The sequence below is a fragment of the Herpailurus yagouaroundi genome, unplaced genomic scaffold (genome assembly GCF_014898765.1).
Source record: "Herpailurus yagouaroundi ecotype Mexico unplaced genomic scaffold, PumYag 139, whole genome shotgun sequence".
NCBI lineage: Eukaryota > Metazoa > Chordata > Mammalia > Carnivora > Felidae > Herpailurus > Herpailurus yagouaroundi.
In genome coordinates, this window is record NW_024412394.1 from 69,408,592 (window position 1) to 69,422,408 (window position 13,817).

The following is a 13,817-nucleotide window of genomic DNA, read 5'->3' on the forward strand; positions in this document are numbered from 1 at the left end:
TTTTTTTTTTTTTTTTTTTTTTTTTTTTTTTTTTAGTTTAGAGAAAAATAGTATTCTCCGTGCAGCAGCTGGTACCAGGATACTTTGAAAAAGCTATCTGTGTTAGGGGAGGAGGACAGAGAAGAAAAGAATGCCAAGGGGAGGAAATAAGAAGGAGAGCAAAGAAGGGGGCGGGGTGAAACATAGTTTTCATTTCTCTTAGGTCCCTTACATGGATTGGGAAAAAGCCTGGAAGATGCTTCTGTCAAGTACTACCTTTGGAATACAACTCATCGGGAAGAACAGGGAGAATCTTTTTTTCCATGGCTCCCACCGACTGCTTTCCCAGCCATGAGGCCTAAGGGCCCTGTAGGAAGATAACCAAGTGCTGTAGTGCTGCTTTGAATTGCTGTCAGCCGGGCCTTCCTCCCGTCTCCATTTATCCTGAACAGAAAGTCAGCCACTTGCCGGAATAGGTTAATGGTTCCTACCCGGGAGCCTTCATGGAGGCCCCTACTGCAAAGCAGCATGGGAATGTAAACTGCTTAGAATGGGAGAAACTCCTGTCTAAATGTGCTGGAGGCAGTTACAGTGAAATGTGGATGCAGGGGAGGTGTCAGGGAGTCTGGAAAATGAGCACCTCTGGCCCCCAGGAGTCCCCACTGGTGTTCTCATTCTAGCACAGACCCCCTTTTAGCTGCCATCACAGGAGAGGGGCGCTTCACTGAGAACCCACCATTCACTGCCTATCAGCACATTTAATCCTCCAACAGTCCTGAGAGAGGCATCGACTGTCATTCCCACTTTACCTTTGAGGAATCCGAGGTTCAGAGACACTGAGTAACTTCTCCATGTTCACACAGCTAGTCTGTGGAAAAGAATTCTGGAACTCTCCCACTTCCAGGTGGATGTTACTTCTTGCCCCTTCTTGCCGTGTTGTGGTCTGTCCTTCCTATGTGCTTGGGTGAACACAGGTAACTTGCTTCCTTCGCACAACTCTCAACAGCACTCAAGAAGGAAAAAGGGTGTAGACAATAAAAGGGTGGAGCTGAGATTGCCAGTCACGTGAGGCCACGTGTGTCCACGGCGCTGGCTGCTGTGTATGTGCTAGGCAGAGGAGCCAAAATACGGGTCAGCTCTCACCCTCCAGTTAAATGTCTAGGAGGGGAGGATTTGTGTTTGCCAGCTTCTAGCGTTGCTCACTATTCTTGCAAAACACATAATTAGATGAAAGTCGGCTGGCTCTCTCCTCCTCTGTAAACAAAACAAAACAAAGCCATTTGGATCTGATGTTCAGAAACTCTCCATTCTACGGTATTTTTAAAAAATTTGTTTTAATGTTTATTTACTTTTGAGACAGAGAGAGACAGAGCATGAATGGGGGAGGGGCAGAGGGAGAGGGAGACACAGAATCGGAAGCAGGCTCCAGGCTCTGAGCCATCAGCCCAGAGCCCGACCCGGGGCTCGAACTCACGGACCGTGAGATCGTGACCTGAGCTGAAGTCGGATGCTCAACCGACTGAGCCACCCAGGCGCCCCTCCATTCTACGGTATTAATCCACGAGAAGAGGGGGAAAAGGAAAAGATTCATTCCTTGGACAAGCCTTGATTTTTCCATTTTTAAATGGTATGATTTCAAGTGCTGGAAGGGCAGAGCGAATTTCCCTGAGGGCGGCCCTCGTTCGGAGGGTCCCTGGCACTCACACTCTGCTGGCTGACAAGTCTGTGGCATGGCCCTTAAGACCGATGGCAGCAGGAGCAGAAACGCCCAGAAACGCCCAGGCTCCCAGGGTCTAGTCCTGTTCTCCTGCGTATTCCGGTCCCCCAACCTTTAGTGAGCACTTGCCTCATTCAGACACACACTAGGTGCTAGGCATGCAAACCGAAGGATTCTCAGCATGTTCTCGTGTGTCTGTCAGAAGCAAAAACTGAAGAAACAGGGCAGCTCCAAACCAACCGGCCAGCAAAACAAAGCTGCAGAGTCATCTGGCTGCTGCTTCTCCACTGCTTTGGCGGGCTGCTTCTAGCCTGGAGGGACTGCCAGACCCAGGCAGATGCCAGAATCCATCCATCACTAGCTCTTCCACGCCCCCCCCCCCCCCGACCCCACCCCCACCCCCCACTGAGCTCCTTGAGACTGCCCTACCAGTCCGGAGCTCCTTCCTTCTTGCTGAGTTCCCCTCTGGAATCGTTTCCTGTTCTGTCAGCAGATCCATCCAGAACCCGGCAAAGAGGTTGTGGTCACACTGACTCTCACAAGGGAAGGGTTTTGCTCTCAAGCTTCTTTCTTTCCAAGATGCAGATTTAAGCATCTCGTTCCACTACCAGGGGCTACTGGGGACAGCAGCTTTGGTCAAGCTACAAAAGGTCCTGTCCTACCATTTCCCAGAAAGATGGGTGCCTGTTCACCTTCCAGTTGTATACTTAAAAGGAGGCACTCCAAAGCCAAAGATTATCTAGCCCGAGGTGATTCTCCTCATGGTCCACTGGAACCCAAGGTTGTTGGCAGCTTCTCTTGCTAAAAATACGATTAAGTCCTATCACGCTGGGGTCCCATTACTACCACTGCGATAATAATACCACCACAGTAACTGCAGATAGTGCTTGTTAAGTGTGAGCAGTGTGCTAAGAACTAGTCATTTCATGTTCACAATGTTTCTATGCGGCAGGTTCTACAAGATTAGCTACCATTTATTTATTTTTAAAATTTTTTAATGTTTATTTTTGAGAGAGAGAGAGAGAGACAGAGTGTGAGTGGGGGAGGGGCAGAGAGCGAGGGAGACCCAGAATCCGAAGCAGGCTCCAGGCTCTTGAGCTGTCAGCACAGAGCCCGACGCGGGGCTCGAACCCACGAACCGCGAGATCATGACCTGAGCTGAAGTCGGATGTTTAACCGGCTAAGCCACCCAGGCGTCCCGATTAGCTGCCATTTATTGAGTAGCTACATTGTGCCAAGTGATTTTCATTATCTGTATAATGAAGTAGAGAAATGTGTTCACCGGAATTCCAGACAGCTGCTCTCAAAGAGAGAAAAGCAGATAGAGACCAGATTCTGCTTTCTATGGAGGCTGAACGCAGTAGAGCAAGTCAGATGAGAGAGGAATGTTTGGAAAGGGACGGTGAGAAAGTAGCTTGAACCCAACAGAGGAAGTGAAGACACAGCAGTTTGGCAGTGAGGGTTTCTGTGGAGCAGTGTGGCAGGGAAAGAGCCGGAGGGATCCCTGTGCCCCTTCAAGAACATCTATGATAAACTATGTTATTCTCCAAGTATTCTCTAGCTTGATGTACTCAACTGTCTGGCTGTTGGTCATGTCCGTGGGCAGCTTTGTGCAAGTTTACATTTAATAATGAGGATGTTTACAAGAAGAAGAAGGAGAAGAAAGAGGAGGAGGAGGAGCGGGAGGGGCAGGAGGAAGAGGAAAGAAATTAAGTGTTGGTGAGAATGTGGAGAAATTGGAACCTCATGCACCGTTGGGGGGAATGTAAAATGGTGCAGCCACTGTGGAAAACAGTAGGGTGGTTCCTCAAAAAATTAAAAAATACCATCACCACGTGATCTAGCAATTCTTCTGGGTGTCAAAAGAATTGAAAACAGGGTCCTGAAGAGATATTTGCGCATCCATGTTCCTAACAACATTAGTCACGATAGTCAAAAGGTGGAAACGACACAGTGTCCATCAGGGGACGAGTGGATAAACAAAGTGTGGAATATCCATACAATGGACTACTATTCAACCTTAAAAAGGAAAGAAATCCTGACATGCGCTACAACATGGGTGTACCCGGGAGACATTATGCTAACTGACATAAGCCAGTCATAAAAGGACAAATACTATACAACTCCACTTACTATAAGCCACCTAGAACGGTCGGATTCATAGGGACAGAAATTAGAAAGGTGGTAGTTAGGGGCCGGGCAGAGGGGGAATGGGGAAGTCATCGTTCAGTGGGTACAGACTTCCAGTGTTGCAAGCTGAAAAGAGTTCTAGAAGACGGATGGTGGTGATGGCTGCACAAAAGTGTGCATGTACTAACTGTCACTGCATTGCACACTTAAAAATGGCTACAATGGCAAATTTTATCTTCTGTGTATTTCACCACACTAAAATATAAGATAAAATAAAAAATGCCTCAAGCAGTCCTGCACATTGGGTTTTATTAGCCTCCTTTTACAGGTGAGGAAATTAAGGTGCAGAGAAATTAAGCAGCTTCCTGGTGCCACACAAACAGACTCATCTCCCCTCTGTGCCCTTTTCTTTCTCTGGACTACCTTTCGGCTCCACCTAACTGTCCTTATTCTCTCTTCTGCCTTTCCCTCATCAAAAGGTGCTCTCAGGAAAAAAAAAACCTGATCACTCATTTATATCTAAGTTACATGGCGTGAATTTAAATCAGTGTGCTACCTCTCTGAGGGGTGCTTGCATTTTAAGCCTCATCACCCTCTATGAAATGAAAGCCTTTGTTCCGTATTAAAGGAATTTCAAGCATCAGGGAGCAAGCAGGGAGGATCTGGAGTGCGGTGGTGGCAGGCAGGGCAGCCACAACCCAAAGAAACACATTAAGTGGTGGAAACTTTAGGCACAAAGTTAGAAGGGAGATATATTTTATGGACAGACTGATCTTTCAAGGCTCCACAAAGATGTGAGACGTGAATACCAGGGAGGGAGGCAGACGATTCATGTTAAGCCCTCCCCTTTGGGCAAACTTGCTTGCCTGACTTCCAGACTCTAGTCTTATTTGGTGCCAGAATTGTGCACAGCCTTGAAAAGAGAAGACAGAGGGTTGATTTTTCTCGGGGCATCATTTCCCTCACAGTTCTCGATGCCTCTTCTCTTCTTGTTAGATTGTGAAATTCTGGTCTAATGCAGCCAGGTAAAGCAGCTGGAGATCTCCGTCCAAAGAATCTGAGCAATCATTCCTTTTGTGTCCAGAATGCACTCAGTGCACACGTGAACATAGTGTGTTGTACCAAACCTAACACAAATCATGTGGACGCAAAAGCCTGTCTCCCGGGTGCTCGTGGCCTGACTGGAAATTTCCAGGGAGAAGACCTCACACCAATAGCATCCAGGTTAAGAGCCTGGCCTCTGATTCAGGCTTCTGGTCTGGGTCCCCACTCCATGGCCTGCCAGTTGTGTGACCTTAGGGAAGTTTCTTGACTTCTCTGTACCTTGGTTTCTTAATCTGTGTAATGGGTGCAGTAAGGCAACTCTTTCACAGGTCATCAAGGCTTCAAATATAGCAGTTCTGGTGGCTGCCTTTGTGTGGAGAAAACATTTCTCATCCAAGGGGATGAAACCTCTCCCTCAGCACAGACCTTGGTGAGTGAGGACCAGGGTAGGTTTTTGCCCCACTGCCTCCCCAGCCAGACACAAATGGCACAACTGTGCCCTGCAGCCCTGGGCGGGGGGGGGGGGGGGGGGGCGGTTATCATGAAGATTAGATTAAATGATCTGTGTAGAGGGCCTGGCACTGTGCTCAATAAATATCAGCTGCTATTACGATAATAAATATTAGCTATTAAATAAATGCATAACTCCATTAGGATCAGTTATCAGTCAATACCGTAAGGGGAAAAACAACATAGCACATAATATAAATAGTCATATGTAGTGGTAAGAGGTACTTTTATGCTAACAATTGAATAAGAGCGTATTGTCTGTCAGAGAATTGACTACAGATCAGAGAATGCAACCACATGTGAGGATCCAGTTGAAGAAAAACCAAAGGCCGAACCACATACCTGGTGAGGGGTTTTGCCTGCCCCGCTCTGTTCTGGGGACAGACCGACTACATCACCTCTCAGGCCGCCTGAAAGCAGAATTGTCTTCGCTCTCCAAGCTTGCTGCCTTGATGCTTAGGCCTTCCCGGCAGAGAAGAAAACTGAGGATTCTTTTCATTTAAAAGGTCTTCCCTTTCAGCTTTGCCTACTTGGCAGGATGCATATGGAAGTAAGCGTAAACAGGAGTAGGGATACTATCTATAAGAAAGATGTTTTTAGAATTGCATCTTCAAGGGCGCCTGGGTGGCTCAGTCGGTTAAGTGGCCGACTTCACCTCAGGTCATGATCTAACGGTCCGTGAGTTCGAGCCCCGCGTCGGACTCTGTGCTGACAGCTCGGAGCCTGGAGCTTGTTTCAGATTCTGTGTCTCCCTCTCTCTCTGCCCCTCCCCCGTTCATACTCTGTCTCTCTCTGTCTCAAAAATAAATATTAAAAAAAATTTAAAAAATAGAATTGCATCTTCAAGACAATAAAGTCACGAAATTATGTGTGTGTGTGTGTGTGTGTGTGTGTGTGTGTGTGTGTGAGACAGAGAGGGAGAGAGAGGGAGGTTGATTTCATTTTTAGATTAAGCCAAAACACAAAAGAAACCCAAACCCTACAACCTTTTTGTCCTGTGATTTAGCCTGTTCTCATGAGCTCCCATTCCACTAAAGAGTCAGGGAAAAACTTTATACTTCCAGTCAGAGTAATTCAATCTCCGTTCTGTCTCTCTTCGGCAAGTATTCAGTCTTTGGCATTTCTCCCTCTTTCTCTTCAAGATAGGGTCTAGAGGTAGAGGAAACCCCGGTCTTCATAGTAGTGGGGCGGGGCCTCAGGCCCATGTTGGACTTTCCTGTTCTCTGTGGAAAGAGTCTTTCCTCACTGAGCACCTTGCTCTTACCTGAAGATGACAATGCCTGACAAGCAAGTCCTCTTTTAACACTCACCTTGGCTTTCCTGGAAGGGCAAGCTGACTTGTTCTCCCCCTTCTCTCGGAGACTCTGTTAAGAAAATGGACCCAATTTCGGTCCAACCCAACTGGGTTGTTGATGTTCGTAGCAGTGGCTGAGAGTGAATCCCAATATCCAGTCCTTTCTTCTGCCACAGTAAGTAGAATCTTTAGTTGGGCAAATGGCTACCCAGAAAAAAACCTACATTACTAGCCTTCCCTGCAGGTAGGTATGGCCATGTGGACTAAGTTCTGATCAATGAGGTACGAGAAGTGCCCTTTGAGTGACACTTCTTTCCTCTTCTTTCCCCTTATCATTGGCTAGACCATGGATTTGGGGGGGGGCAAGCTGTTGGGGACTGTGTGGTTGACAGTAACACTCCAAGAATGGTAGGGCAACAAGATGGAAGTAGTCTAGGTCCCTGATAACACCAGAACCTATATTCTAGGTATGAAATATTATGTCACTTTGATTTGCCTTATTGGGATTTTCCCATTAAAATTGTATCTCAACTCCCATCCCCTTCAACAGCCTCAGGTGGGGGGACAGATTTTCTTTGAGAATTGTGGCCATTTCCATTATTAGTAATCTCAAGAAGAGTTCAACCGTAGAAAGGATTTGAGGACTGAGATGGGCCTTGGACCAGAATCAGCTCTTCCTCTCTTGGGGCCTCTTGAATAGGGCTAGGACCCTGGATGGAGAGCACGTCTTCTGTGGGGAGGTAAGCTAATCTATGGGAGGAAGTTGCACACTGAGACTCCCCGAATAGGGGCTAGTTCTAAGTTGGAAACAGACCAGCAAAGGGGATCTTGCCTCTAACTGGCACCTGAGACTGACAAGGTAGCTAGAACCACGAGACCCTGACAATCCGTAAGATCACCTTTCCCTCTCTCTCACTCTCTTACTCTCTCTGTGTGTCACACACACACACACACACACACACACACACGTGCACATATACGTGGTGGAAATGTCAGCAATTCTGGAGAGCTCTTAGGCCCTTTGAAGAAGCTTAATTTCCAGCAACTGGTGGCTCTCAAGCCTTCACACTTTGAATCTTTTAAAAGAAGGATTACCGAGGCACCTGGCTGGCTCAGCCGGTAAAGCATGCAACTCTTGATCTCGGGTTTGGAAGTCTGAGCCCCACATTGGGTGTGGAAATTACTTAAAAACACGATCTTTAAAAAATAAATAATAAAAGAAGTATTACCTGAAGAATTTGGGTGAGAGGCAGAAAGCTGTTGCTACTAACACCTGGGAAAGAGGTGATGTTTGTCTGCAACCTCTTTTCACTAATCGACTCCCTTCGTGGGTTCCGGGTGCCCTCCTTTCAAAATGCCATCGTCCCAAGACACTCCTTGCACAGAGAGGGCTGCTGACCATTGTGTCACACATCTTCTAGCCTCCCAGTATTATTGCCACCAGACCCTTTGCCCTCCTTGAGCCATTCCTGCCCCAAATCTGGCCAACTCTCTGCCCTCCAGGGCGCCCCCGGTTCATGAGGCAAATAGGGAATAGGAAACGGAAGGAAGCTGAGGCCACTTGCCCAAATCCACCAGGCTAGTGGGTGGTGGGGCTGGGATTTTAATCCATGCGGTCCAACTCCAGGCTCTGGGCTCTTTGCCATAAGTCCTCCAGACTTGAGAGCTCATCCTTCCTTTAACAAATAAAAGTAAGTCCATCTCCTACATCCCGTGGGAAGTCCCACGCCTCCCCAACATTTCCAAGGCTTCCTGGGCAGTCAGGGTTGAGTTATATTCTCCTGCTCATTCCCACTTAAATTGCTGATCCCTTCCAGTCCTTGCCAGCAGCTGCTGGCTTCTCTCCCTGTCCTTCACTCAGTGCAAGACTGCTGTCTCTCTCCCTGATTCCCCAAAGCACACCCAAGCCAAAACCGGCGGTGTGTTAAACCCGCCCTTAAGGACTGGGGATGTTTGGTGGTAACAGAGGGTCGCCATAGCACAGCGGAGCTGAGGGAAGAGCTGCAAATTCATAACGGGGCATGACTGTTTGCAGGCTCACTCCCGTACCTCCAGGGATGGGGCAAGAGCCCTGCTCTTACCCCTCTCCCATGTTCTTCCTAATGCCGGCTCCTCCGAGGGGCCTCGTGTGTGGCCACCGTGGTGCATATTGAAACTCTGTACCACCCCCTTGGAGAACAGGACTCATGGGATCAGGGAGTTCCACGGTCCCAAAGTAGGGTTGAGGCTTGGTGTGGACACACCCGTCAGCCCCAAGCAGGTGTGCTGGTTGGGGTAGGTGCTTGAGAGTTGACTCATCTCTTCTTACCTCTGTCCTCAGTGCTATCACACCAGTGGCCTCAAAAATCGGCTGTGGTGTGGTAGGAATACGTAGACAATAAAAACTGGCAAACTGTCAACTTTCAAACCCTACAACTCAGTTTTTTTCTTTTCTCCTGGAAAGTCTGTTTGTCAGTATGCCACTGGTCCATGGATACCTCGTGCAAGCACAGGGCAACAGCCAGAAAAAGGCCAGGGCAGAACCCTCTACAGCAGTGGTTCTCGGATTTTGCTACATGTCAGAATCACCTGCAAGCTCTCATGGTAGGCTGTCAAAACTTTAAAAAGTCTTCCAGGAGGGGCGCCTGGGTGGTTCAGTCGGTTGAGCATCAGACTTCATTCAGCTCAGGTCATGATCTCAGGTTCGTGAGTTCAAGCCCCACATCGGGCTTGCTGCTGCTGTCAGTACAGAGCCCGCTTCGGATCCTCTGTCCTTCTCTCTTTCTGCCCACCCCTGCTCTCTCTCCCTCGAAAATGAATAAACATAAAAAAAAAAAAAAAAAAAAAAAAGCTCTCTAGGTAATTTCAACGTACAGCCAAAGTTGCAGACCAATGCTCTAAAACATCTCTTATCAACATTTAGTGTACAGGTAAATTGCCTGGGAATCTTTCAAGTGGCAGATTCTGGTTCAGTAAGTCTATGGGGAGGCCTGGGATTCTGCATTTCTAACAAGCTCTTAGGGCGCTGCCGATGCTGCTATTTGTGGGTCACAATTTGTAAAGCAAGGCTCTAAAGCGGAGGGCCCAGGCCTGGTGCTGCTACTCCCAGGACGCTTAGCTTTGCCTGCCCTGGAGAATTTCTCACTTGGAGTTACCTTCCTCTATAAGCCTTAAACTTAGCCATTTTGGGGGCCTGTTCTGCCCCCTTTCAACATATTCTGGGTGATGGGGCAACAGTCTCCCTTGGTGCTTAGGGAAAATCCCCCAATTCCTGCCATTTCGTTACCTGGGTCACTTCAGTTCTCCTTCCAGACTATGCTTGGAGCCTCACCTTTTATAACCAACCCACATTTTCCTAAACAATGAGGCCATTTTCTTTCTGCCCCGCCCTGCCCATCCTACACCTCTAGAATTCAAACACACACGTACAGTGATTTATGTTTTGGAACATTCAGGAACATTCAGTTTCCTTTTCTGTTACATTGGCAAAGACTGAGACCTAGTGCTGGGGGTCCTGAGACAGGTGTGACTGTCCAGATGATGCAGGATGAGGACAGGCAGAATGTGTAGAAGAGGGACCAGGCCCCAGAAGGCCAGAGGTTAATCCCTCAGTCACACAGGCTGGTATCCCCAGGCCCCAAGCGAGCCAGGACTTGCCTCAGAACTAAAACAATAGCCAATCTCTCATAGTTTGTTATGTAAAAGTGTAACTCAAGAATAATAAAACCACACCTCATTCCTGCAGAGTGTGGGTTCAGTCACTGTCAACGAATCTTTTGTAGCTTAAAGTCTGATTCAAGAAACCCGAGTTGCATCTCTGGACAGGGTGACCCTGTCTGTCTCAGAATCAATGTTCTGATACCCACGGTGTCCTTATTGAGGATGATGGTACTTTACAAGGTCCTGTCACAGTGCAGAGTGGGTTCTGTCTGAGCTAGGTCATATTCCAAGGCCAGTCCCTAGAGCGACTCTTCGGAGATGTTCCTCAGAGTGATGGGTAATGAGATCTAATCTAAGATGCCCCAGTGTCCCCGGCTCTCTGAAATCTACAGAGTTCTGTATAACAGGTTGTGAATTTTGATAAAGTTTGTCACAGAGAGGATGAGTCTCGGTTTCTGGCCTGGACCCTACGTTCTGTATAACAGGCTGTGAATTTTGATAAAGTTTGTCACAGAGAGGATGAGTCTCGGTTTCTGGCCTGGACCCTACGTTCACTAAGCAGGACGTTTTTGCCCACGTATGACACTGGTGCTTTACCTAGGGTGGCTCTGGTTTTCCTGCTCAGAGGCATGGGATTCTCAGGATTACCTGGAAAGTCCCAAGTTTTCCCCTTGTCTGCAACTGCCTTTTCCTTCAATACCTACTCCAAGTGGCTGTCCCCACCTCATCTCCTGTAGGATTTCTGAAGTGCCTCATGGCCACCTGGAACTTGATTTTCTGTTCCCATTGGATACAGCTACAGTTCAACCTCCCCCACATTGAGGACCCCCCCCCCCCAACCCTGCCTGGTCCCTCCCATTCTCCCCATTTAATCAAAGGGCCACTATCACCACTTTGTTACACATAACAGACTTTAGCTGAAGGTTTAGTGACAATGGAGAGGAATGACAGCTCAGGGTAGACCAAGCAATCTAAAATTGACTGTGAGGTATTCTAGCTTCATTGGCCATCTTTGCCTTGAAATATCTCCCTGATCATCTGCCTGAGGATCCCTGACCTTGGTGTGGCTCCCCCCTCTCTAGAGACCTCTTCCCTCCCTCCTTTCAGGGCGCTAGACCGCTGTCTCAGTACCACCCAGGGAAGACAATACTTTTGTAACTTTATCAAGGCTGTACCATCTAGTTGTTTTTCTTGGTGGCGACGTTCTCCCTCTGGATCATTGTAAAAGGATCTCACTTTTTACAGCCAAACATGTCCCATTAGGGTCATTCCCTCAACAGCCACCTGAGAGCAATACCATCCCCTAAATGCCCAGAGCGAAAATTATCTTATTTTTTTGTAATGATTTTTTTCCCCCTCTCTGTTAGATCAGAAGTTCTAGGAATATTAAAAACAAATTAGGAAACAGTTTGGTGATTCCTCACAAAGAAACATATACCCAAAAGAATTGAAAGCAAGGACTTGAACAAAGATCTGTACACACATGTTCACAGCATCTGTTCATGGTAGTCAAAGGGTGGAGACAACCCAAATGTCTAACAACAGATGAATGGATAAACCAAATGTGGCATATGCACACGATGGCATATTATTCAGCCTCAAAAAGGAACAAAGTACTGATACATGTCACAACATGGCCAGACCTTGAGAACATTATGCTAAGTGAAATAAGGCAAACAGAAGAGGACAAATATTATTTGATTTCAGGGACGCCTGGGTGGCTCAGTCGGTTGAGCGTCCGACTTCGGCTCAGGTCACGATCTCACGCAGGTTCCCAAGTTCGAGCCCCACATCGGGCTCTGTGCTGACAGCTCAGAGCCTGGAGCCTGCTTCAGATTCTGTGTCTCCCTCTCTGTCTCCGCCCCTCCCCCACTCGTGCTCTCTTTCTCTCAAAAACAAATAATAGACATTGAAAAAATATTATTTGATTTCACTTACACGAGATGCCTGGTCGTAGTCATAGAGGCAGAAGGTAGAAGAAAGGTTACCAGAAAAGGGGAGAATGAGGGGCTGTTGTTTAACACGTGCAGATTTTCTGTTTGGGATCATGAAAACATTCTGAGGATGGTTAGTGGAGATGGTTGCACAACAGTGTGAATGTACTCAGTGGCACTGAATTGCACTCCTGGAAATGATTAAAGTGGTAAATGTTATGTATATTTTACCACAACAATAATAAAAAAAAAAAAAACCAAATTAGGAGTTTTGGCTCTTTCATCTTCCACACCCTCAGGCAAGACTCTTCTCCATTCGCATCCCCGGAGAGCCCCAGAGGGGACAGGTGAGGGCCGAGGGCAGGGCACGCTGACTAGTACAGCTCAGCTCTGCCCGTAAAGCAGGAGGGGCTGTTTTGCAGATTCTCCTTCTCACTGGGACTCAGAATCCATGCTTGGCTCACAGGTAAGCCTTCCCTCTAAAGATCCCAAATGTTATGCTGTTTTCAGTTTTCACCTGTCTTTTGATTGGGTTGAAGCCAGCTCCCTCCCTGGGATTAATATTCACAACAAGCAGCGAGCGATTAATTTAACCAGTTGAAATTTATTGTGCGCTCGCCTTAACTCAAAGCCAGCTTCTGCTGGGTGTTTATTTTTCACCGTTGATGCATGGCACATGACAGCCCCTAAGCATCTGAATTTAAAGCACACCATTGTACAGAATTTCTGCCACCCTCCCTCTTCTTGCCCGACCCCCTGAAATCTACAGAGCTCTGATTTCCACACCATGTCTCAGAGAAGGTAATTCTCATTGCTGGTCTATGGGAACAGTTGGGAGCCTTGAGGCAGTTTAAGATTTGGATTTCATGCCCGGTGCACTGAGCTGGCGAGTCCTTTCATTTCAGGGGGCTTCTTCACTCAATAAATTCCGACTCTAGCTTACAAGCATATCCCACCCCACCCCCCAGCCATCACATAAACAACTAGAGTACTGACTGAGCTTGTCTCTCAGAGCATGAAACCCTCTCTGCTGGGTCGATCCTCACTCAGGCTGCACACGCGCCATCGGGCATCACGCAGCTCCTCCAGCCCCAGACCCCTCTCCTGCCTCCCTTTGCCCCAGCCCACTGGCCCTCCCTGCCAAGTGACTGTCTGGAGAGGACTCTAACTGCTGGTGCCTAACAAGGCAGAACAAAGACCCCCGTGCTCCCAGAGTTCCATTTGGAGTGCACGACAATTTCAGAGCGCAAATGGAAAAAGAAAAAAAGAAGGTTTGAAATCTATAGCTGGCTTTTATCAAACCAGAACTTGTAGCTCTCAGCTGACAATCAGCCAGCAGCTAAAACCCACGAGGGATGGTTCTTACTCGCAGCTTCTGGCTGGCTATTAGCTACCAGCAGCCTTCTGACCCTTTTTCCAGGGAGGTAACAGCTGGCAGCTGACAAAGGCACTGGCAGAGTGGGCAACTTTCGCTCTTCTAGAAAGAATGTAAGATTGGCAGGAAATAAGGCATTTAAAAAATGACGATTATAGGCATTTTCACTTGCTTTTCTTTATTACGCTTTTGGGT

The 13,817-nt window shown here is 47.7% G+C and overlaps 1 long non-coding RNA gene across 1 annotated transcript in view; it reads left to right on the forward strand.

The window, feature by feature from the left end:
• The window catches only part of LOC121029909 (uncharacterized), a 43,082-nt gene extending 41,699 nt beyond the window's left edge, over positions 1 to 1,383 (forward strand). Inside the window, exon 8 of the long non-coding RNA XR_005789965.1 lies at positions 1,340 to 1,383. This is a non-coding gene — a long non-coding RNA (uncharacterized LOC121029909). The remainder of the gene's footprint in view (positions 1 to 1,339) is intronic.
• Positions 1,384 to 13,817: the final 12,434 nt, after the last annotated feature.